We start from the raw sequence: 25,327 nt of genomic DNA, 5'->3' as shown, positions 1-25,327 counted from the left end.
GTATTTATGCTAAAACCTGGTGACATCTGGAAGATCCAGGACTCATTGTACTGCTTGTTTTGAGTCTGATAGGAGCAGGATTTGAACAGGAGTAAATGCCACTTACCTGCATCTACGTATTTTTGCATAATCAAGAAATGCACAGGTAGTTCATAGAAGATTCAGAAAAATAACCCAGAGTGGCTTTCTCCCAGTATCATAGAATTTAACTGCAGTTCATGTGGAGAAAGATATCCCACATTTCCTCTGTACGCATTCTTCCTATCACGTTATAGAGAGAAAGGCAGGTATACAGTCACATTTCACCTGCTCTGTGTAATGTAGTATAACTCCTACAGCTTAACTCCCAGTTTTGAGAACATAATCCTCTGAAATTTTCTTTCAGGGAAAACTTTGTAATCAATCTGATTTGTCATTACCAAAAGAAAAACAAACCCTTCAAAAAGAAAACAAATAGAAAAAAAAAGAAAAAAAAACCCAACAAAAAATAAACCCAAAGAAATGCAAAACAAAACAAAAACTTCCAGCATGTGGTAACTTTTCAACCAGACTTCAAAAACCTCAGTAAACTGATGGATTCCACCCTTTCTGAAAAGAAATTTTAATTCATATGGTGGGTCATCTGCCTGTCAAAACTCTCTCTGCGAGCATTGTGACATTAAATGAAGCCTCTGCTGACTGAACGTATTTATGAGCATCTACCACTGAGCCAGTGAGAGCAATTTTGCAAGCCTACTTAAAAAGCTAGGACTCATAGATAGGAATATTGTGGTTTATAAGACCCTCTCTCATAATATACAATGCCTTTGTAGTAACAGAAACAGAAGAAATGAGATACACTTGTTTCTAGGTTACATTGCTCAGACAGGCCTATCCTTCCCAAGTCATGGGTAAAATCTTTTATTTTATTTCCAACATACATCAGCAGGTGTTTAGAACAAGGTAAAAGATTTCTTTAGCCAGAAGGACAAAAAATGTCCTGGAGTCTTTTGGGACAGCCCATAAATTTGAGCAATACCTTCCCTTCAAAAGCAGCTCATAACAAGCTAATAGAGATTTTCGTTCAAGTCACCCTTCTCCCCAACTCAAAAGGGTAGGAGGGGAGAGCTGACATTTGATGAAGTTTCTCTCGCTTTTATTCCTTTAGTTCAAACAAAAAATCTAGGCCTTTGAGCTGTACTAGTGTCCTTTTTTGTTTGTGGAAAATGAAGATATGAGGTTGTTGAAGGCATACAGAAAGAAAATTCTGTCATTTAAATCTGGGGGCCATAATAATGCAATGGTTGTGATGGAAGATAGCCTTTGCATGTATTAAATATATGTATGGCATTAATGGATAAAAACTGAAAATAAACAGACACTAAACTGCAGACACAACAGGGTTTTACTCTGAAAAACATTGGAGACTTCAGCAGTGCACACTTTGGTTACTGCTCTTAAGTAATTAATGATTAATTAGATGCCTCTAATGAAATTAAAATTATGAGCAAATGATTGGGCACATGATATTACATTTGAACATAGTTCTTTTTATGGAACATGTCAATATGAAAAAAAAGCATTTAACTTTCCTACCACCTTGTCAGTCATATTTGCTTAAGTCTCTACTGCAGTTATATTTCCTGTGGTGCCCATTACTTCTAGGCAAGACAAGTTATAATTACCTGACAGTATGAGAATCATTTAAAAAAAATAAATTCTTGCAGCCAAATATAAAATAGTCCTTTTAGATCATCATAGAAATCTGTGCGCTGTAGCAGAAACTAAGAAGGAAATATCAGCCTCTATATTCAGCCAGTGTAAATGACAGAATATTATTATTATTAAGAATGCATATGGCTACATGAATGTAGCCTCTTAATTTTTTTATATATATATGAATGGAATACTACTGAAGATGAAAGTTATTTACATCAGCAGCCTCATAGGAATGTTAAAGTGAAGTCACTTGTTTGGAGTACCTAAAAATCACAAAATGTATCTTCAGTTTGCCTTTAGGGAAAGAAATTACAGAATTATCCTTATTTAAAGGAAGCTATTGCAAGTAGGTCTGCCTTTTACTATGCTCACAGCCCTGTATCCTCTGCAAATGAGAGCTGAAAGGTTTGAAATCATGTTCCAGGACTATAAATAGGAAATAAGGAATCACAGACAGGTGCCTTACTGAAATTAGGTGGCTGAGGATCGAGACCCAGAGATTTCCCTGCTTCTGCTGCTTTATACCTGTGTGGATAAGGAGTGTAGGATAAATGTGTCCAAAATGTATAATATGCATTGAAATGACAGTGTCATCACATCCCTGCAACTGAGGAGTCAAAGTGGCCTTGGGCATTGCTTCAGTGTAAGGTAGCTCATGGGGAGAGAAGCAAGAGGAGAACTCTTATGCATTATATGCTGAGGAGGTTCATATTCAAGAGCAGTTAGTGAAGTTTTTTGTTGTTAAGGGTGACCTCGAAATATGTTGTGTGTTTGGGGACTTTTTGCCTTGCAACTTTACCTCCAATTTCATAATCAAGAATTTAAGCCTTTATTTTGCTAAAATAAAGATATTTTCTCCTTTAACCATTATTGTGTTTAAAAGGATCTCAGGTACTCTGGCAAGCAAAAAGTAAATTATTTCTCCAGAAGAATCACAATCGTTTGGTGATTTTTATGGTTTGGGTTTGTTTGTTGGTTGGTTTTTGTTTTTTTCTCACAAACTGCCTGCAAAGTGCAGCCATAAAGAAAAGAAAATGTAATCCTTGATTTGGCAAAAAGAAACTCTGTAGACAGAAAGTTTCTCTTCCATGTAGGGAAATAATGAACAGATTTCTTCTGCTTTGCAGCAGCATATATTGAAAATTGTCTATTGATAAATAACAGCAGAAACAAGCTTTTGATGTTGATCAGGCATGATATCTGTGCTATATTGATATCAAAATTTTGCTGACGAAATTAAAATGTACATTTGTCCTTTTCTCTCTGAAGACAAGGTATGCACAAGTCTATGGGGCCTGATGGGATCTGCGCAAGGTTACTGAGAGAACTAGTGGAAGTGTTCACTTAGCCACTTTCCATCACTTATCAGCAGTCCTGGCTAATCAGGGAAGTCCCAGTTGACTGGAAGTTAGCAAATGGAACACCCACCTATGAAAAGGGTCCAGGGAACTACAGGCCTGTCAGCTTGACCTCAGTGCCAGGAAAGGTTATGGAGTAACTTGAATGCCATCACACAGTATATACAGGACAACTAGTCAATGAGGCCCAGTCAGTACAACTTTATGAAAGGCAGGTCCTGTTTGACTAACCTGTTCTCCTTCTACGACAAGGTGACCTGCTTAGTGGATGAGAGAAAGGCTGTGAATTTTGCCTATCTAGACTTTAGCAAAGCCTTTGACATTGTCTCCCAGAGCATTGTCCTTGAGAAACTGGCAGCACACGGCTTGCATGAGTATACTGTTCTCTGGATTAAAACACTGGCTGAGTGGCTGGGTCCAAAGAGTGGTGGTGAATGGAGTTAAATCCAGTGGCTGGTCACATGTGATGCTCCCCAGGGCTCAGTATTGGGGCCAGTTCTGTTTAATATCCTTATTAATGATCTGGATGAGGTGTTTGAGTGCACCGTCAGTAAATTTGCAAATGCTATCAAGTTAGGCAGGAGTATTGATCTGCAAGATGGTAGGAAGGTTCTACAGAGGGGTCTTGGCAGGCTGGATTGATGGGAAACCAATTGCATGAGGTTCAACAAGGCTAAGTTCCAGGTCTTACACTTGGGTCACAATAACCTCATGCAATGCAACAGACTTGAAGAGTGACTGGCAAGCTGCCTGATGGAAAAGGACCTTAGGGTATTGGTTGATAGCTGGCAGAGTATGAGCTAGTAGTGTACCTGGATGGCCAAAAAGACCAATAACTTTCTAACTTGTAGCAGAAATTGTGTGGGGAGCAGGACTAAGGAAGTGATTATCCCCCTGTATGAGCACTGGTGGGATCACTTGAATACTGTGTTCTGGGCCTTTCAGTACAAGAAAGACATTGAGGTGCTGAAGCGGGTCCTGAAGAGGGCAACAAATCTGGTGAAGGGTCTGGAGCACAAGTCTTACGAGGAATGGCTGAGGGAACTGGGGCTGTTTAGCCTGGAAAAGAAGAGGATCAGGGAGGACCTTGGGCAGATCCCATCAGGCACCATAGGCTTGTGCATATCTAAGTTTACTAAGTACATCTAGGGTATCTATTAGACATATCTGGCTTCTTGATACCATTCCTGAAAATACAAGCCTCTCAACAATGATACCCTTACTGATGCTGTGAAGGCTTCCTAAAGGTTTGACTGTGACTCAATGACACTGCTGTAATACACAAATAATTCTGTTGAATGAATAAATATGCAGCATCAAATGGATATAAATTCATAGTAAGTAAATCCTAGTGGGCACAAAAGAGAGAGAGATCAGAAAGCAGTCTTGAATTCTGTAAGCTTTCCACTTCCTATTTCCTGCAGTGTCAGGCACAGCTCCTGAAGTCCCAGGCAAATGCCCTCCCCGCCATCCAGTTGAGTGCTGCATGCTCTTGGTCATTCTTGTTCAGTAGCCATCATGAGGGTTATTAATGCTGAGGTTCAGCATGTGCAAGCAAAAGAGTGTTTCCCTTTCAAGAGCTGTCAGCTGAGTCTTGTCAAACTTACTTCCAAGGGTAGGATCTGCCTTTCTTGCTTCAGTCTGGGAACACTCTCGTTTGTAGTGGAGTTGACCACTGGCAGAGAGCTGTGAAGAATGCAGCAGGCTGACTATTGCCTCAGGTTCTCAAAGGACCAATTTAAGAAAAAAAAAAAAATCAAAATTGAAAATTAGCAGTCAGACTCCTTGCCACTTTCCACTGCTGTTTCTCCATTGATATCATTACCACTCATTCTGATTAGAACCATGCTGCAAGTTTTTCAGTTCACTGTGTACATCTGGGTGGAATGAGAAAAAGTGTTTTAAACAGTAGAAGCATCAAAGTGACAATGAATATCATAGCAACCCCACCACTTATCTGTGGCTCTGCTCAGTGTAGACTTATCTGAAATAAAGGTGGCACACAGTTTCATGTCAGTTATTGTTCTAAAATTTCATACACCAGCTTATGGAAAATAAAGCAGTAATAAGCGGGAATCAGGGTATTTACAGTCAATTAATGACAATTTAGAGAAACTAAAGAGCCAGTACATAAACTGTAATATGCAGTCATTAACTGCTTTGAAATTCCTAATCTAAGGTTAATTAATCTAAGGTTAATTAATGAATGAAGATTAAATAAGTTTTTGATCCAATCTACTGTTTAATTAATGTTGTATTCCTATTTTTATTAACAATTTAATACATATTTAGCATTTTATAACATAATTCTTTCTTTAGCATTAAAAAAACACTATTACAAGCGAGACAACCTTCAAAGGAACCTGGTGAATTCATTGCAAAGAATTTCTCTTTGCTAGAGCCTGGACTCACTTCGTTCTTATTACTTATAGAATCACAGAATGGTTTTGGGTTTGAAAGGGACTTAAACATCATTTAGTTCCACCCCACCCACCATGGCCAGGGACACCTTCCACCAGATCAAGCTGTTCATAGCCCTGTCAAACCTGGCCTTGAACACTTCCAGGGAGACAGCATCCACAACTTCTCTGAGCAATCAGTTCCAGTGCCTCACCACCCTCACAGTAAATAATTTTTAACACCTAATCTAAATCTACTCACTTTCATATTAAAGCCATTACCCCTTGTACTATCACTCCATGCCCTCATAAAATGTCCCTCTCCAGGTTTCTTGCAGGCCCCCTTCAGGTACTGGAAGCCTGCTAGAAGGTGTCCCCAGAGCCTTCTCTTCTCCTGGCTGAACAAGCCCAGCTCTCTCAGCCTGTCTTTACAGGAGAGGTGCTCCAGGCCCCTGAGCATCTTTGTATCCTTCCTCTAGACACACTCCAACAGATCCCTGTCCTTCTTATGGTGGGGGCCTCAAAGCTGAATGTAGTACTCCTGGTAGGGTCTCATGAGAGCAGAGTAGAGGGGGAGAATCACCTGCCTCAACCTGCTGGTCACACTTCTTTTGAGGCAGCCCAAGATATGGTTGGCTTTCTGGGCTGCAAGCACACACTGCTGGCTCATGCTGAGCTTTTCATCAATCAACATCTCCAAGCCCTTTTTCTCAGGGCTGCTTTTAATGTACTTATTGCCCAGCCTGTATTTGCACTTGGGACTGCCCCAGCCAGGGTGCAGCACCTTATGCTTGGCCTTGATGAATTTTATGAGGCTCACCTCCCAAGCCTGTCAAGGTCCCTCTAGATGGCATCCCTTCCCTCCAGCATGTCAATCACACCACATAACCTAGTGTTGTGGTGGCAAACTTCATGGCAAACATCCCACTATGCACATTGTCGACAAAGACATAAACCAGCACCAGTCCTGATACCAACCCTTGAGGAATGTCATTTGTCACTCAAGACATTTTCTGCAACTCTTGGAGTGCAATCATCCAACCACTTCCTTATCCACCTAGTGGTCCATCAATCAAATCCATGCCTCTCCAGTTTAGAGACCAGGATATAATGCAGGACAGTGCCTGTAGGCTTCCTTTTTGTGTTTGCTTCTTCATGATCTCCTTGTTCACGCATGCAGGCCTCATGGCACTTTTGTCTGATTTCTTCTCTGCTGGAATGCATTGTTCCTGAACTTGGAAAAGGTAATCCTTGAATATTAATCAGATTTCCTTGGCCCCTCTTCCCTCCAGGGCTTTATCTCATGTTAATCTACTAAGCAGATACCTCAAGAGGCCAATGTCTACCCTCATGAAGTCCAGGTTAGCAAGATTGTTGTGCAGCCTTCCTCTCTGACCTAAAGATCTTGAACTCCACTATTTCATGGTCACAGTAGTCAAGGCTGCCCTTAACTTCCCCACCAGCCCCTCCTTGTTGGTTCAGCATAGCACCCCCCCTCTATCACTTGGAGAAGGAAGTTATCACCAGAAACCTCCTGGATTGCTTATGCCCTGCTGTGCTGTACTGTCCCTCCAACAAATACCCAGGTGGTTGAAATCCCCCATGAGCACCAGGGCTTGTGAAAGTGAGGCTGTTTCTATCTGTATGTAGGGGGCCTCATTGGTCTTCCCAGTTGAGCAGCCCCCCACTGTAATGTCACCTGTCTCTGCCTTCCCTTTTATCCTGACCTAATAGCTTTCAGTTAGCTCCTCATCCATCCCCCAGATGGAGTTCCATGCACTCCAGGTTGTCATTAACCTAGAGTGCAACACACCCTCCTCATCCTCCCTTGCCTATCTTTTCCTAAAAAGCCTGTATCCTTCCATTCTAACACTCCAGCTACAGGAGACATCCCACTATATCTCTGTGATACCATTAAGACCATAGACCTTCAGGCATCCATATGTCTCTAACTCCTCCTGCTTATTCTCCATGATATGTGTCTTTGCACAGAGGCATTTAAGTTGGGCCCCCAGTGAAGACAGCTTACTAGGAGCATTCCTTTGTGCTGTTCATCACATGCTATCCCGCTGACCTGCGATTTCTCCCCAGGATCTGATCATCTCCTGCTGGTACTGGCATCAAACTGGTAGGTCTGGGATGAATTGAGTTTCTCTTTCCTTTAGATTAAAATCTTTTTCACCAGTTGGCAAGCCTATGACCAAAGATGTTCTTCCCATTCTCTGATAGATGGATCCTATAAGCCCCCAGTAGATTAGATTTCTCAAAGAGTACTGTCAGAACTTCTAAGTACATTTTCTGAGCTGAGGGGCAAAGGTCTCTCCACTGAATTTAGTGGAATATTGACACTTAATAGTCAAGGAAAACTTGCTGTTCTATGTAAACCTGAAAAACATTATACTGATGTCCTTAAATATGTAATAATAGTTTAGAAGTAGCTGGTATTGGGAGTATTCTTATACCCTTTTCTAAGATGTCCAAAGAAGTATCTCTTCTGAGTTGGCTGGTAATAATAAGGCACTTATTTCTAAGGAAAGTGCAAGCATGATATAGTAAGTATTGAAAGTGTACAGAAGTTCTTACAGTTTATTAAATAGATTTTCCTATGTGGAAAATGATGAATTATCTTCATTTGTTTTAGTGACTATAAAGTCAGTAAAAAGTAGGAAGTATATAAACATATATATATATACTATGAAGTCAGTAGACATTGTCTAATTTTGTTACCACAATGGAAATTACAATATAGTTTATAAGAATGTTTATCCTATTTAAACAGAAAATATGGACATATCATTCTCAGCATGCTTGTCTTCTGCCACCCCCAAATAAGTCCTCACACAAACAAGAAGCTCTGCTCATAAGTCTATCCTGATGAGCAAAGTGCGATTTTACTATTATGTCCAGCTGTAATTTTATTATTTTTTTCTTTTTAATTAATGTAACTTCTACGGCAATTCTGGAAAAATGTTGGATGGGTTTGTATTCAGATAGTGTGTAACATGCTTTAATGTTCTCATTTGTTGAATGTCTGATTAAATTTCAGGAATGTTATTTACTACTGAGAAAATGTGGGGGAAAAAAAAAAAAAGAAAAAAAAATTGTTACACCAAAAAATGAAAGGAAGATTAGTTTGCATGTGCTCCACAGAAACACAGAACAGGGGTGTCTAGAGTAATTTTGCTTGTAAGACTTATGCTTTCTACCAAAGACATAGATAGCAGTTAGGGTACTTGTTCTATGGTCTCCAGGGACAAGCATTATATCTTTAGTTGCACCTTTTTATAAGTTGAAGTGACTACAAAAATTATTCCTTTTCCTGTTCATTTCAGCTTTCATGGTAGCCATTCTAGTTATATTCACACAATGAAAGTTAAAGAAGTGACTTCACACTACATTAATTTTATGTTCAGGGTCTAACAAGAACTGGCGAAAGCAAAGAAATTCTTGCTTAAGCTGTCATTCCACTCACTCATAGTGACAACCTACACTAGAAATATCCTTGTTTGGGTTTCAACTTGTATCTCTAATATTATCTTAACATATTGACTTCAACTGTGTTATTTCAGAGCAATAAAAGAGGCAACTTTAATAGACATTTAGATAATGAGATACATGTTTAAAACATCAAGCAGAAAATAAAAGTACCACAGCCTTTATTTGCTTGATGGACTTCATGAGTGATATGCAGAATGCTTTCAAAAGGATGACTGTACTTGGCTGTGAAAGTTCCAAATAATCATTTGCCATTAGCTGTGAGAACACCTTAGCCCAAGTTTCATCCTCATTAGTTGACTGAATCATACTGCTGCCACCGGTAACTATAAAGATGGCTTAATGTAAAATTGATATTTCCCTTTGACAAGAAATATATACAAATTACGCTGGAATAATGTGCATAAAATTGTTTTTAAATTGGGGTGAATCTATAGCTTTACCAGTTAACAGAAAATGTAAGTGGTGCAGGTCATTTTTTTTTTTTTTTATTATGCGTGCCAATTTCTCATAAATTTTCTATTTTAATTGGCTGGTATACTAAATATCTGTAAAAAACTATAATTGCTACAAGTACTGAGATTATTTACAATTAAAATAATTTGTTCTTAAACTTTGCCAACCCAGGATATCTGCCTTTGGCATTTCTTCCCACTGAGCAACACCAAGAAACAGCACTTTTGAAATCCAGACATCAACCACAGCTCATCGGGTGAGAGCTGCTAAAATGATTGATAGCTTCCCCTTTAGACTTTGTAATGGCAAAGTGTGTTTAAAATTTATGCAGAGTACAGTCCTTTAAATAATGTGTGAGTCCTGTTTCTACTCAAATGCAAAATCGACAACCCTGGAGATGGCAGTTCTCTATTCCCAGATCATACCTACAGAACTGTCAACAGCCTGGCTGTCAGTCTGGAAACTCAGCTCTAAATTCACACATGCAATGCAGTCTGAAAAGATGACACTGATTATTTGAATTATTCAACCCCCTCTCTGTGTTCTCCGGTTCAAACAGGACTAAGCCCAGGAAATGGACGTTAGTTGCTTTTCTAAATAAAAAGCAAACCCAAAGCACAAAACTGAAAACATCTCAAAAAAGCCCCCTTAGTCAGCTATCCCTACTCATCTTCAAGGTTAAATGGTTCTGTATTACCCAGAACACCATTTGGGTTTGGTTTTATTTAGAGAAGGGTGGGTGGGTTGGTTTTTTAAAATTCCTACAAAACACTGTTTTGTCCCAGAATATCTCCTCTGCCAAGTGAAGCTAGCATTTAAGAAACTTAAATAAAAAAAAAAGTACTGAATTTAGAGATGCTTCTGAAATTGGCACAATCAGCTGTCAGTAAAGTCACAACATGCTTCAGCTGAAACTACCTTAGCATATCCTCTGTCGTTCACTCATGTTCCCTCCATAACCAGAATCCCCTTTTCTTGTTTTGGGGACTGTTACAAAAAACTGAAGACACTTGCCGGATCATAGAAACACTTCTATTCCCAATTCATGCAAACAACACAGGCTGGATGGGCAAGTCTTTAATTGTGTTGAGGGAAAGACAATTTGACTCATATAGCAAGAACAGATAACTTACTACAGTAGAAGTGGGGTTTGAATGGTTTGAAAAGTGTTGAGTTTATATTCCAACACTTTTGTGATTCAAGTCCAAAATAATTCCACTAGTGTGCTTAGAACACATTTGTTTTAAATTCCACTAATCAATGAAAATGAAATGCTGGCACCGACTGTAGTCATAAATATTGGTGATAGATGCAGAGAAATGCATAGCTAAATCGGCTTTAGTTATATTTGTATGGAAATTGTTACTTAAAATATATTCTTCACTCCCTCTGGTCCAGTGCTATTTTAAACTCTAATAAGGAATATTCTCAAGGGAAAAGAGGAGCATTTATTCCTAAAACAAATTACCTTCTTCTGTGGTAGAACAATTAACATTTTTAATACTTCTTGTATCCAGTTCATGCTTTGAATATAATAAGTCAGATGTTTGTAATGCTAAACTTTACTGGGGTTTGTTGGGTTTTGGTTTCTTTTTTTTTTAGAAACCATGGAAAGTGTCTCTACCTATTATGTCTGTTTTTTTATATTTGTGACATCATTATTGACTTTACTGTTGACGTTACTGTTTTTATTAAAAAAGAAAACAAACCTGTTATTTAATGTTAAAAAAGTAGAAAAAGATTAATCCATTATGCTGTTGCTGTTCCGGATGCATTTCTCCTACATATAATTTTGAACTCAACAATTTAGATTACCAAATAAGGTAAAAGAATATTGAAATTGAAGACTTTCTATTTTCCCTCAAACAATGTCCAGAATTCTCCATAAACTGCAAAAACTATTTCATAATTCCAACTGTTTCATTATAAAGGATTAGCAACTGTATTCTTAACAGCAGGATCTAGGACTTGTGTGTGGAAGACACTCTCAACCCAAGCACCATCAGATCACAGCATCTTTGCCTTGTAGACAGACAGACTACTGAATCCTTGAAGTTGGTCACCTCTGAACTCAGTTTCTTGTTTCATTGCCGCTTGCTTGCTTTTCCTTCTCTCATTTTTCCAGCCTGTGTGCTGTACCTTGCATTACACACCTCATTCTCAGGTTGTTGTTTTGTTTTGTTTTGTTTTGGTTTGGTTTGGTTTGGTTTGGTTTTTTTAAAAGGGAACATTAAACATGTTTTTAGCCAGCTAGGGAATGGCTAGTCACAGGCCCAAGGCTGCTCTGGAGAGATGTCCATCTAGTTTAGCAGAGGTTTATAACTGGTTCCCAAACCAGTTGTTATCCATCACTCACAAGGTTTATGCCATATCCTCTGCTGCCCTTCAAGCTTTCCCAAGGCCAAGGGACTCACAGCTGTATTCCAGTCTCTGCAGGCTCCTAAAAGGACATCTGCTGATGACGGAAGCTGATAAATCAGCCTGAGGAAAGCCCGGAAGAGCACTCAGTGCTCTTGGGCACCCACCAAAGCATTCTTACTACCTTGGTTACCTGTAGCGAGGCAGGTTAATTTTTCTCCTACTTCTTGCTCAGATTAGAAGTATCTTTCCTCTCCACATTCGCAGTTTGCGGAGCTGGTTGTTAGTATGGCAGTAAACTCCAGACATATACCTCTGCAGAAATGAGATGTTAAAGGGAAGGTTGTTTACGCAGCTTCTTTATTTGCAGGGGATAGCTACAACAGGCTCCCATTTAAGTTACAGCTGCTGTAGAGCTCAATAAACTCTAATAGCAGTCTAATACTTCAGACCTCATGCACCTTATAGGCCTTCTCTCTGACTTTCTAGACCCAAATAATGTAAACTGCTTCTATTCATGCAGGTCAATGAAGTCCCTAAGGTCAGCCACCTGAACTGTGCTCTGTAGACACCTCTTTCATAATCACTGTCTGTAAAGACAGTTTATATGTTGCTATTGCAGAGACAACTTCCTTCGGTCAGATGAGCTGTATCCATCGTGTGTTTGCAGCCTTTTCTGAGATGTCAGCAATGACAGTGATTAAATGACATATAAGCCATATGCAGACCTTTCAGACTCATACCAGAGCATACTAGGTCTAGCTGGGCTGGAGCTAACTTCCCTTTTGTGGATAAAACTGCATCAGGTGGAGAGTTTGACTGAGGTAGTTCAAGTGCAACACCATTAACAGTCTGGGAGGGGACATAGCCAAGACAGCTCACCCAAGTTGGCCATGGGCAATGTCACATTCAGCATTAAAAAGGGAGATGGAGAACAGTGGTTGTGACTTCTGAGATCACTACTGTTTATAGCTTGATTGTCTGACTGAGGTGGGGGTGAGTAATTTTTTTTTTACTTTTTTTCCTTCACCTTTCATTTGCCTATTAAACTGTCTTGACTTTTACCCATGAGTTTTTTCATACTCATTCTTCCTGTTTTTTTATCCTGTGCTGCTGAGGGTGGGAGAGCACTAGTGAGTAAGTGGCTGTGTGGGTGCTTGTCTGCTGCCTGGGGCCAAACCACCACACAGGCACAGAACAAAATATTAGATGTGCCAGTTCAAAAGTTGGCTGCCTGAGAGGAAGCACAGGATGAAGAACAGAAGAAACAAAAGCATTCAGTAGGTTCATTTCATCTAACCTTAATGTTTTGGGTTTGTTTTTTCCTTGGGGGGTGGGGGTGTTTTGGTTTTCTTTAGTATTTCTTTTTTTCTAAACTGCTTCTTTACCTTAATTTACAGTAAATTTACTAGTGCTTTGCATGATTAATAACACTTGTGAACAGACATTTTCAGCCTCTCTAAGTAAATAAAGCCATGCTTAAACTCAAATTTGAATAAGCTCTTGAGTGACTGAATTAACCTGTCTAGTGGAAAAAGACACAGCTGTGAGAAGTGTGCCAAGGTCCTGGCATACTGGCAACTTCAGGGTTGAAAATGGTACTCTGCTTATCTTTAAGCTGTCTTTAAATACTTACTTTTCTGTTTCTTACCTTACTTAATCAGTCCAGAACTGTAGTGATTTTTGTCACTGAGTTTGAAAAATAGAATAAAATTCAAAATTTCAGTCAAGTGGTACACCATGTATCAAACACAGGAAAAGTCCTATCTTAATGTTGCAGCTTTTACCCAGTCCTGTTTTCATTTCACCAGTATTTGCTTTTGTTGTTATTTTTTAGCTGCGTCTGGTGTGCAACTATATTGTTTTAATGGTGATCTTCCACAGAAAAGAAGCATGTAGGCTTCCTACTGTGGACAAAATAGCTTGTCCAAGAGAGACGACTGAAACAGTGTGAAAGCAGTTCAAAGGGCTTTGATTTTTATAAATTGATAAGCTGAAATAGAGCTGCTACTACTTATTTCCTGTCTCTGCGATCCACACACAGCAAGAGGAGGATGAGTCCATTCTGACTCGTGAAGCAATTCCTAGTTGTACCATAGAAGTGAGTTTCAATCGTACTCTCACAGCTGCCAGAATTCAGCTTCTCTGCTGCAGGATCTTTGGAGTTGAGGAGCTCAGTTTAGAATTTAGTATGTCAAAACAAGAAGAGTCAGTTTAAATATCCAAAACACCAAGGCTGGATATTACTTATGCACGACAAGTTGGCGTCGTAACACTGAAGGCTTCATAACAAAGTCCCAAAATACAGATATAGGCTTGCTCTGGATATATCCATTTCTCTGGGAAACTACTTAATGGGAAGATAGTTTTCCCTTACATTTTGAGGCAAAGTGATATGACTTCTGACAGTAGTGCTATGTTCATATTGTGCATATTATTTTCAAAGCACGTTGGTATAGTCTTTTTGTTGATGTTTCTCACTTTTGTTGATGTTTCAATAGAAAGAATCTATTCTTTCATATTGTTGCTGGGGCAACTACATGGCCACTAAAATCTCACCAGTCCATAGGGGCAGTGTGCAAACAAACTGAAGTGCAGCATAATGCTAGGTAGTTCTTGGTGGTTTAAACTGGTTGGTGATTGTTAGCAAATAAGTATTTATCTAACCAATGGCAACAAAGACATTTCCATGTTACTTGGATCCAAATTAAATAATGGCTGGTAGAGGAAACAAGATAGAAACTAGAGTAGAAAGAAGTTGGTCACTGTGATGGTCTAATTTGCTCTACAGTAAATATTTAAATTTATGACTGGTGAAAAATTCTGACAGAAATAAGATTTTAGTGTAATATTTGACCAGTCATACAAATTAAATAATACAAGCAAAGCAGATATTTGTTATGTTTGTGTGATAGCTTATCTTATTCCAATTGCAAATTACACTCAGGTGAGCATATTCCTTGGTTGCTTGTCATCTTCTATTTTTTCATCCTTGAGTACAAACTGGAAAATCTTAGTTCGTTCTTATACCCTATAACATAAAATTTTATCTACTTTCTCTTTGATTACACCAGTTAATCTCTTTAACCTGGCAACTTTGACAAGAGATTTCTGTTTAAATCTGTCTCTGTGTCCTGGGTTCAGCAGTAGCAGTCATTTTTCTCCTTCTTAGTAGCTGGTGCAGCGCTGTGTTTTTGACTCTCAGCCTGAGAACAGTGCTGATAATACCGATGTTTTTAGTTGCTGCTCAGTAATGTTCACTCTGACCAAGGACTTTCTGAGTCTCACGCTCTGCCAGGGAAGAGGGGAAGCTGGGAGGAAGCAGAGGCAGGACACCTGACCCAAACTAACCAAAGAAGTATTCCATACCACAGCACATCATGCCCACTATATATTACCCAGAAGTGCTAGATCACTGCTTGGGTTGGGCTGGGTATCGTTCGGTGGGTGGTGATCAGTTGTACTCTCTACCCTTGTTATTTCCCTTATCATTATTATTATTGGTGGTAGCAGTAGTGACTTCTGTTATACCTTAGTTACTGGGCTGTTCTTATCTCAACCTGTGGGAGTTATATTCTTTCGATTCTCCTCCCCATCCCTCTGGGAGCAGGGAGAGGAAGGGGGGAGAGTGAGCAAGCTGCTGCGTGGTTCTGGGTTGCCAGCTGGGTTTAAACCATGACACTCTGTTATGGTTCTCATGCTGGGACTAGAGCATGTCAAGTAGATCTGACAGGAATCCTACAGTTATTATATCATTACTTGTTTTCCAAACCAATTTTAAATAAATTATAAACAAAAACTAGAAAGCAAATTTTATTGTACAAAAGGGCATCTATGAAGTCTAGAGCAAGTTTCTGTGAATTAAACTAGAAGTAGAATATAATAAACTTAAAAGTGAGCTAAATTTTGTGCTGTATTATTGTCATGATTTGGTTTCTTGTTATCTGTGTTAATGTGGCTTTGCAATTACTCATGTCAAAAAAGATTCAGTGTCCTTCATAGATTTAAAGTAAGCCAGTTTCAGACTTAGTCATTACATCATGGCCCAACTGACACTATTATTTTTTTTTCATTTCCTTGGAATCTAAGTTTTAATCAAAATGGGGTACAATTCAATGACTAAACTCAAAGTTCTCTTGAAATACCTCTGGAACCCCACAGTCTGAGAAATGGAACCCCACAGTTTGAGAAATGGTATATATTTTATATCACAACATAGAAGAGCTGTAGAAAGTAAGACAGACTAATCTGCTGTAGTATGGCTTTTTTTGGAATCAGGACTTTCTTCCATAAGAAACAATCATATAATACCTAGCCATAGGAGGTTGTCTACAGAAAAATGAAACAGCTTGGGTGTTTAACTGCCAGTGCCTGAGACTGAGAGAATGTGATCCTCCTGAAAGGCTACCTGGAACAAGAGACACTGAAGGGGGAAAAAATCCTCTGTTCTGGATATCCTGCTGTGGTACCAAACATAAACACCACTGTCAATATTCATCTGACTGAAAGAAAAATAAATCCATGTCCATGCTGTACAGGTTATTTAGAATCCCTGTATGTGAATACAGAGAAATAGCCCTTTTAGATAAATGCACTCAAAAGATATTTACCTTAGGATACACCTATGTGTATGAACCCTATATTTCAGAGTAGTCTTGAAGAGGCTTTACATGAATTTTGAGCTGTTCTGGATCTTTAAGAAACATGGGTTGTTAGGCTCTTTGTTTTGCCTTTTTTTTTTTTTTGAGGGTTTGTCTGTTAGCAGAGTTTAGCAATTATGTCTTGTATGCTGATATAGCACCTTTAGATTTGCTTGTTTAATTTCTTTTTACATATATTTGCTATGTGTTTGGGGGGAAAGATATATTCCAGGAGAAAGCTGTATTTTAAAAATTCTATCTAAAGCAAGAATCTTTCCTGTACCAAATATGTATATGGATTTTAGAAAGCCCCTGCATATTTTCAGCCTTGTTAAGAATAGAATTTTTTTAATTACTACATATTTCTGAAATACCCTGGAGGCTTCAAAGCCTGTTTATGCCATATATTCAGGAGAAAAACACAGATTCCTAATCTTATCATCTGAATACACAACCCAGCACTACACTCAGAAGACAGCTGTCTTCTGAGGAGAGGAATACCTTGATGATTCCCTCAGATATTTCTGAGATTTGATGGGTCATGTGCTTATCTTTCCTTCTTTTCACTTTAGAGGCTTTTTTTTTTCTCCCACTTCTCACTGTGAAGCAGAAACAGTATAGCAGAAGCAGCCTCCTCTTGCTGTTACTGAAGAAAACGTGTCCTAGTAGCTTAATTTCTTTATAGCTAGAGGAGGTAGAGCACCCCTTCTTAAAGATTAATCTTGGGCAGGTAGTACAAGTTGATCCTTTAGGCAGAGAGGCATAAGCATTAAAGAAGGAGTTTTATCCACTTAAAAATCCAATTTTTAAGGTAAAGCAAGGCACAGAGGGAGCAAATGATGGGACCCAAGGTGGAGGGAAGAGACACTACTTCAAAAGATTTTTCACAGACAGAGAAACAGCACAATTGTTAGAAGAGCTTCATCTTCTGTTTAAGACATACAAAGACCTGCACAAAACACTTTTTTTTTGCCTAGCGTTTCCAACTCTTCCCTCATTGCATCACTGTGGATGAAAAGGCGTTCTCAGGTGGATGCTTCTTCCCTCAGTCACACCACCAGAAAGTCTTTCAGAACAGGCTCTTTTCCCTTCCCCCCTGCAACGTACAGATAAAGGCTAAACAACAGTCCTACAACCTTGGTAGTTAGCTTGCTGGTAACACCATATGGTACACCAGGGAGTAGGAAATACCTTGGAAGTCATACTAAAACAAGGCATGCACAGTACAAGTGATATTTCCTTAAACTATTTTCCTAGATGCTAGCAAACTGCAATTTACTCAGACTAGGCTAACAACACTGGTGAAAAAATGCTGGAACTGCAAACAGTGTCTCATCCTCAGAAAAGGGCTGCAAGCATGGGAAAACTCCTTCCTCTTTAAAGAGCTTCAAAGAAAACCATAGGTGAATAGTATAGTAAGGAAGGAACATCATCTGATTTGTAGGATCAGGAAACTGAAATTATTCATAATCTGAAGAAAATACAACCTTGAGTCAGGAGGGGGAGCAAAAGTTGCACCCCCATCCTGCCCTATGAAAAAAGAAAAACATTAAGAAAAGGTTGAATGTTTGTGCTTGCCACACGAGCATGGACAGACTACATGGGGCCAGATATGATTGTCTCATTGCTTCTTAAGCATTTGATGAGAACTTTGTTAGCCCTTGACTCCTTCTCTTGAGTCACAAAACGGAAGGGCAAGCTCAGAAGCAGGTAGAGCTAGATGATGCCTCATTAGGAAGCACCCTATGAAATCAAAAAGCAGGTGAGGGATTTCAGGATATGAGAACATAAAAGCCTAAAGGAACTGAGCCGTATTCAGAGCTTCAATTTTAAACCGCTACTGTCCTTGGTTTCAGGTTTTAGTTTTAATCTGATTTCTAATAGCAAGATTAGAAGCTATGTAGTGAAGCATTTAAAATCTTCAGTTACATCTTCCCTTCAAACTACAAAGCTTGTAACTGTGCACAATTCCAAACCTACATGTAGAAGTACAAGTTCTTTTAAAAAACTCTCCGTCAACTCACATTGGATATTATGCAGAAGTAGGACATTATCCTCCAAAAATAATTAAGATATCACCAAAGAAATACAGGAACTGTAGCTAATGAAATAAATGCAAATGCAGTTCATTACATATCAGTATTAAGAGTTACACTGAATAATATTTCTTAGATGTATTCTGCAAATTTGGCAAGCATTACAATTTTCTTGTAATGGCAATAGAGAAAAAATTATTCTTAGTTGTAATACCTTTGGCTAGGAGGGCAAAGCAACTATCAACCACCTTGTAATGGGTTTTATTGAAGCATAAATAACCTCAATCTTATTGTATTTGATAGTTCCTGCCCATGAAAGTTTCAATGTTTTGTGCGTGTGTGTGTGTGAATAATCCATGTAATATTTCCTGAATGAACCTTTTTGAAACAGTAATACTTAAATACAGGAGCAATGGGGTTTAAGTGATTATGTCACATGACCCACCAACTGAGTAGGTGGGGAAACTCTGGAAGCTCATTTTTATAAATGCATGGTCCAAGGCAAAAAATCGGAGCTAGGTATCATGGTTCAAATAAATAAGGTTACTGGATACCTTAGGAGACCAATAATGCAAGACAGAGCACTATAAACTTTGGTTTGATTCCTGTTAATGATATGTGCTATAAAAACAGCCTGTAATGGTGAAAGTCAGAGCGCATGACAGGACAAAGTGCTGCCCAGTCCATGATATTTGTAAGACGATTCAGCCTTGGAATGGCTAATCCCAAGTTTTCACCCAGTTAATTGAAGAATTCTGTGAGTTCTTTTTCTAAACAGGATGTGTTACGTACAATTTGTTAAAGATTGTCCTCTCCTTATATCAGACTAAAATTTTAAATTAGGAAATTGCAATTTTTACTTTGTAAAAAATCTGTTCTGAATTTCCAAATATAGAAAATACTCATTACACAGTCTAATTTTGTAATCTCTGACTGCCAAAATAATGGGGGAAATTACTGATTCAAGTGCGCAAGAATCAAAAGCACGGAAATAACAAAGGAAAACAAGTACTGGAAATCAGATTAGAGATGCATCCAGTGTGAAAAATAAAGGATTGGAAGAAAATTAATAGTCTGGAACTTAGAGACAGTTTAGCATTTTAATTAATCCTACTGAGGTGCTAGATGCTGTAAAATTGTTTAGGACAAAATATATTCAAAGAAATTCAACTGCATTTTTCCATACAGAAGAAATTCTGTGATTTTTAATTCAGAAAAAAAAACAACTTATTGTGGTTTACTGGTTACACGTTATATTGCAGTGAACAGCGTCTATGGATCATTTAGGAAGTAAAAATCTTCCTAGTCTGTCACTTCATTCTCCAAAAGAGCTGTTTATTCACTACTATTTTTTTCTTTTATCATCATTGTCATAACTGTAATTTATTATGACAAGTGCAATTTACATTATCTTTCACATATATTTATAGTGTGTTTAGCATTTCAAGGACTCTGTGGCTTGCACACTTGCAGAGAAAACCAGGCTACAGAGTGAAGGTGGATAGGTTAAAATAGGATATGAAGCTGAAGAGTCTCCAGATCCTGCAGGTCACATACAAGGTTCCCCTAAATTAAACACTTTCTTTCCAGAAATGGTATGCATGCCCTGAAGTCCAGTCCTTATCAGGATACAGTAATGGGGTGCACCCTTTATTCTCACTAGTATGTTGGTTAAAGATTAGCTCCACATAGGTGTACCAGAAGCTATGTGTATTAGGATACATAAAATTAAGGTAGCGTAAGCCTAACCCTGTTACTGGCTTTTGGGAAATATATCCATGTTATACAAATGGTCTTCTGTATGACAATCAAGCAGGTTGTTGTATAGAATCAAGCTGTTTCATGAGCCTGTCCAGGTTCAGTGGCGTGAAAATGCACTACAAAAAGTTCCCCGTGTGACAGGAATTGGGATGGTGGCAGAAGTGTTCCATGAGAAAGGAGATCCAGCTGATACTCTGAATAAAAAAGACATCACTATGGGATGCCTAGGAGGGAAGTTACAGTCAGAAGAAACACAAGGGAGAATAGAAATGTAAGAAAGGTTTTTTTTTTTCTGTCCAAATTCAGTTCTCTTTTATGAAATGCAACATGTAGTGAAAATTATTAAGGTAAAAACTGGATCCCATCTTTGGGAGAGGCAGGAATTGTCCAGGAGTTTAGAGAGACTTTACAATATCACCTTAAAGCCAAACTTTATTAGAGGTATTGATACTATTATTTTCTTTCTCTATAACTCTTGATGACTGATTGCAATTAAGAAACTCAATCTTCTTTTAATCTTGCAGACTGCCCACCATTAAGAGTGATTTCAGGGTTGACAACAAATATCCAGCATCCCATACTCCATGGAGTTATGAGTTCCCTATGAATACCTATTTATTTTTAAAAATCCTATTATTCAGTATTCAGAGATCCCCACAAATGTAGCAGATTCACTTTCCTTCAGCTGCAAAGTGCCAAGTGTTCAGATGGAAAATCAAAGCTTGAGATCCTTTCTCATAAGGAAGGACAATGGACAGAAGACTTCAAACTGTTTTCTGTTTCCAAGTTATGAAAGAAGAAATTTTGACCAAGGCCAGGAATACAAATCTGCAACCTTTGTGAAGTAAATTAAAACTTAATCGCAAGTTGATGAAAACCAGTCTGTTCAGCCTTTTATTATGCTCATATTATTCTCGCTTTGTTTTTATCTTTTCTCTTTTTCCATTTATATAAAATATGTATAAGTTAACCAAACACTCTAAAAGCACTTGCAAGCATCTTTCTGGTTTCAGATAGTGTTTGCACTTTCATATCTCTTAAAGTCATTTCTCTCCTCCAGTTGTTCATAACTTCTCCAGAGTTAATGAATCTAGCATTCACATTGTAACTTTTTCAACTTATTTCACCATTAAACCAAACAAAAACCACAAATAAACACTCCCCCAACCTTCCCAAAGAACACAGCTTTCTCAAAACCTGTAATTAAAGCATTAAATCTAATAAAGAAGAAAAACAATTAATTGATGATCAGTGTATTTTGGTCAGTTGTGTTATGGACTGATCTGATGCTCACTGGAATAAATGAAACTTGATAAGGGTTCTGAGAGTCATAGAAATCCAATATACAAATAGAATTAAATCATTGCAGTTCAAAGTGCACCTCAGAAGACCTTTTGACTCATTTAATATTTTTGCCTAAGAATACAGAAAAAAATCTAGATAAATTTATAATCCAGTCAGAGTGATAGAAAACTCTCAGTAAGTCTTGAGCAAGTTATTAATCCTGCATTTAATTTAGAAGCCAGTATGGTGCTGCTACTCTCAGTCATCATGCAAATAAGAGTTTCAAAGATGTTAAACTTACATGTATCACAATTACAGGCAGAGTTATGACAAAAGGGTTTTTTCCTCATCTGCAGTGAGACTACAGTATTCAGTATACCTTAAATATTTCATTTTGGTTATGTAGCATGGTGGTCTAATATTTCATACTGCAGGAATAATGAAAAACTCAGGGGAATGGAAAGGAAATTAAAGGGAAAGGATGTGCCAAAGCAAAAAGGCATACAAAGTAATGTAAGAAAACCTTTCTGGCTTGCATGAACTGAAATGTCAAATACAGTATTTCTAATGCTTCTAGGTCTAGGCTGTAAAACAAACAAAAAAACAAACTTTCTAAAATCTTAAATGCATCAAAAGCTCAAGAATGTTTAAATTTGTTTTAATATAGTAATTATATAACTGTGCAGATGCTTCATTAAGGAAGTACATTCGCTCATATAGTACCTGGACAACAAATCCACTGGTAGTTTGAAAATCAATCCTTGATCTAATGTGGGACCTAATTTTTCAAAATCATGAACCACTGCTACCCATCTCCTAGCAACTGCTAGAAAACCTAGCAACTGCAAGATTATTTCTTGTTATTATTTTATATTTTGAATCTCCTTCACAGAGTAGGTTCTTATCTGTGATAGCATAAAAAAAATCAAAAGCCGTTAGAGCCTCTGGAGCTGGTCTTTTTCAGTTCGGTTGTATGGAACTGTATTATATTTGGATAACTACATCTGCTCTATACAGTGCTGCTACAGTACATTACTGTAACACAGAGGTACTTACGCAATTGAAGGAAGTATTCAAAAACGGATTTAAGTCTGCCCCTCTTGGCAAACCAGGAGAATTCGTGGTCAGATAACACCATCATTGTTTGTTAGCTGCTGAAAGATCCAGGAGCATTGGATGGGTTTAACAAATGGAACGTATGTGGTTTTTTAAGGGGAAAGATCTGAGTAAGGATGGCCCTACCAAGGCAGAAGATACTCCCCCAGACAGTCAATGGTGCAACTACAAGGAGAGTTAAACATCCTCTTCAGGTCACAGATTGGATGTCCACATGGAACATCTGCTTAGGCAGAAAAGGATGAACTTTGGGAAATAAGCTGTATCTTCTCTTGAAGTTGCTCTTATCCTGAAAGTCTCAGAATTTAGCATAAAATCTTTCATAAGTTCCCAGAAAAAAAAGTAGTAAATGGAGTGAAAATATTGTTTGATGTCATCATTGCAGTGAAGTTGATGAACAGCTAAAAAGCAGAAAAAGGGAGTACTAAAGTATAGTCCTGAACTGTCAGACACTGTGCAGAGCCTAGATCTGAATGTGACATCCACACAGGCCATGGAGATTTCAGTCTTTTCCATATAAACTCTTTTTTATTTCTAAATTCATTATTTTTTATCTAAGCTATATAAACTCAGCAGATGAAACTGAAGGAATATAAAATGAAGATGAGCTCTCTACATGTGTAAGTGGATCCACTGACTAGATGTGTACAGCTTAAGAACAAAGATGAATTTTGAGAATGTTCTGAGGGTTAACATACGTAGAGAAACTGAAAACCAGCATTTCCATTCATAAAATATAAAATTTCACACAAACAACATGTATCCTTGTGAGAGACTGATCTGAAATCAGACTCCTCTGTCCATTGTCTCAAAGACTGGTCTGAGAAGCTGAGATGGAAATCCACCTATCTTTTGTCTCAGAGATGGGTGGGAGGAGTTGAGAAAAGACTCCAATATCCATTGCCTGGGAGAAGGGTGTGAGCAGCTGTACTGCAACTCCACCATACATTGCCTGAGGAATGAGTGGGAAAGAGCTAAGACTCTTCTATCCATTACTTTGAGGCCTGGTGTGAGCTATTATCCCAAGAATTGCTGCAGACACATGTGCGTCAAAGAACTGGCTGCAAGACCAGGGAAACTGGTCCACCAGGAAAGTGTAATACCTGACATGAAGAACAGAGGTACTCCCCCCAGCTCTTTACAAAAGGGGAAAAGGTAGTCACCAAGAAACACATCACCAAGAGACACATTGCCAGGGAGACACTGCCATGAGGATGACTCCAGGATACCTCCATGAGGGCATTCTCATTTGATGACTACTACAGACCCTGAGGGACATCCTCCATGAGACATTGCCGTGAGGGCAACTCCATGAGAAACACTCCACAGAGTACCTTCAAGGGGACTCCAGAAGGACACTCCACAAGGACACCCATCACCAACGGACTCCTGGGGGACACTCTGCTCTGATACTATGAGACTACGAACCCTAAAGAACTCCCACCACCAACGACTATGACAACAGATCCCCGGGATACCTCTGGATCCACAGTGGTGATTATCTTTCTCTCTCTCTCTCTGCACCCAGAATTCTTACTTCATTTTCTACCTTTTTTTTCCAATCTGTCCTATGGCTATCTCCTTTATTACAATAATTTCCCTTTTTTATAACAACTGTCTTTTTGTAATTTACAACAAACAAACTGTCTGATTATGGTAGTTGACCTAGTTTGTGTCTTAATTTTAGTCTTGGGATCACAAACTGAAAGAGTCCATCACTGGGGTTTTTCTCCAGTCGGACCCTGCCAATCTTGTTATGCCTTAGTATCTGTGTGCAATTCAGAAGGCTGCTTCCTGGCTTTCTCAATATCTCTCCTTTCTTTTCATTGTACAGCAAGGATTGTTAGATGGTTTTCCTAGTTTTTGCCATTTCATGTCATTCATACACAAATATTTAAGTTAGGCACCTCTAGTCAGTACTGTAACTTTGGAAGGCTCTACAGGTATTTTCTAAGGAATTTATTCTACATAGCAATTTAAAATTGAATAGACTCTCAGCATAAAAGTCCCCCAAAGGCCTTTTTACATGTTTGGTGTTTCCTGATTTTTTTATATTAGAGAGACATCTGCTTTTCACTCATCCTGACACAGCTGAACGAATCTTTTCTTGTGTTATAAGATCTAGCAGAAAGAAAATGGCTGGACAGTGCCCCAAGTATTCTTTCTGGTTTTAAATTTGGTCCTCTCTCAAATGATTCATTCAGACATATTATATGGTCCTCTGTTCACTTGAAATCCTTGTTTTGAAAAACTTTTGTTCTTTATGCAGTGCCTAAATATATATGTTTAATTTCTTCTATGTATTGATCTATCTGCAAAAAAATACAAACCACAAAGTGATGCTTGAGCCAAAATGTTCCAAAGGACATATTAAAAACCAATCTTATCCCACATAAATATGGACAGAATATTCACTCAAGTATAAAGGTCTGACATGTATTTTTTTTTAGAACAGCTTTGTGATTAGGTAATGATTATAAATTGTTAAAAAAACTATTGGGGAAAAAAAAGTTAACATTTGAAATATATCTAAATAAAGGAGAAAAATAGGTCATGTTAATTATAATAAGGATTTTGAAAAGTTATTTCATGCCTACAAAAAAAGGGATTAGTAAAAGCCTATTGTTTATTAACTTGGAAAAAGTTGGTTTGGGTCTCACAGTCTAACATTACCTCAATATCAGAAAAGAAAGCTACACCTTGAAATATGAGTAGTCTCACTATTG

This window comes from Pezoporus occidentalis, unplaced genomic scaffold, assembly GCF_034315485.1.
Source record: "Pezoporus occidentalis ecotype Australia unplaced genomic scaffold, CSIRO_AGI_Poc_V1 ctg14, whole genome shotgun sequence".
NCBI classification, from domain to species: domain Eukaryota; kingdom Metazoa; phylum Chordata; class Aves; order Psittaciformes; family Psittacidae; genus Pezoporus; species Pezoporus occidentalis.
This window is presented reverse-complemented; position numbering follows the sequence as displayed.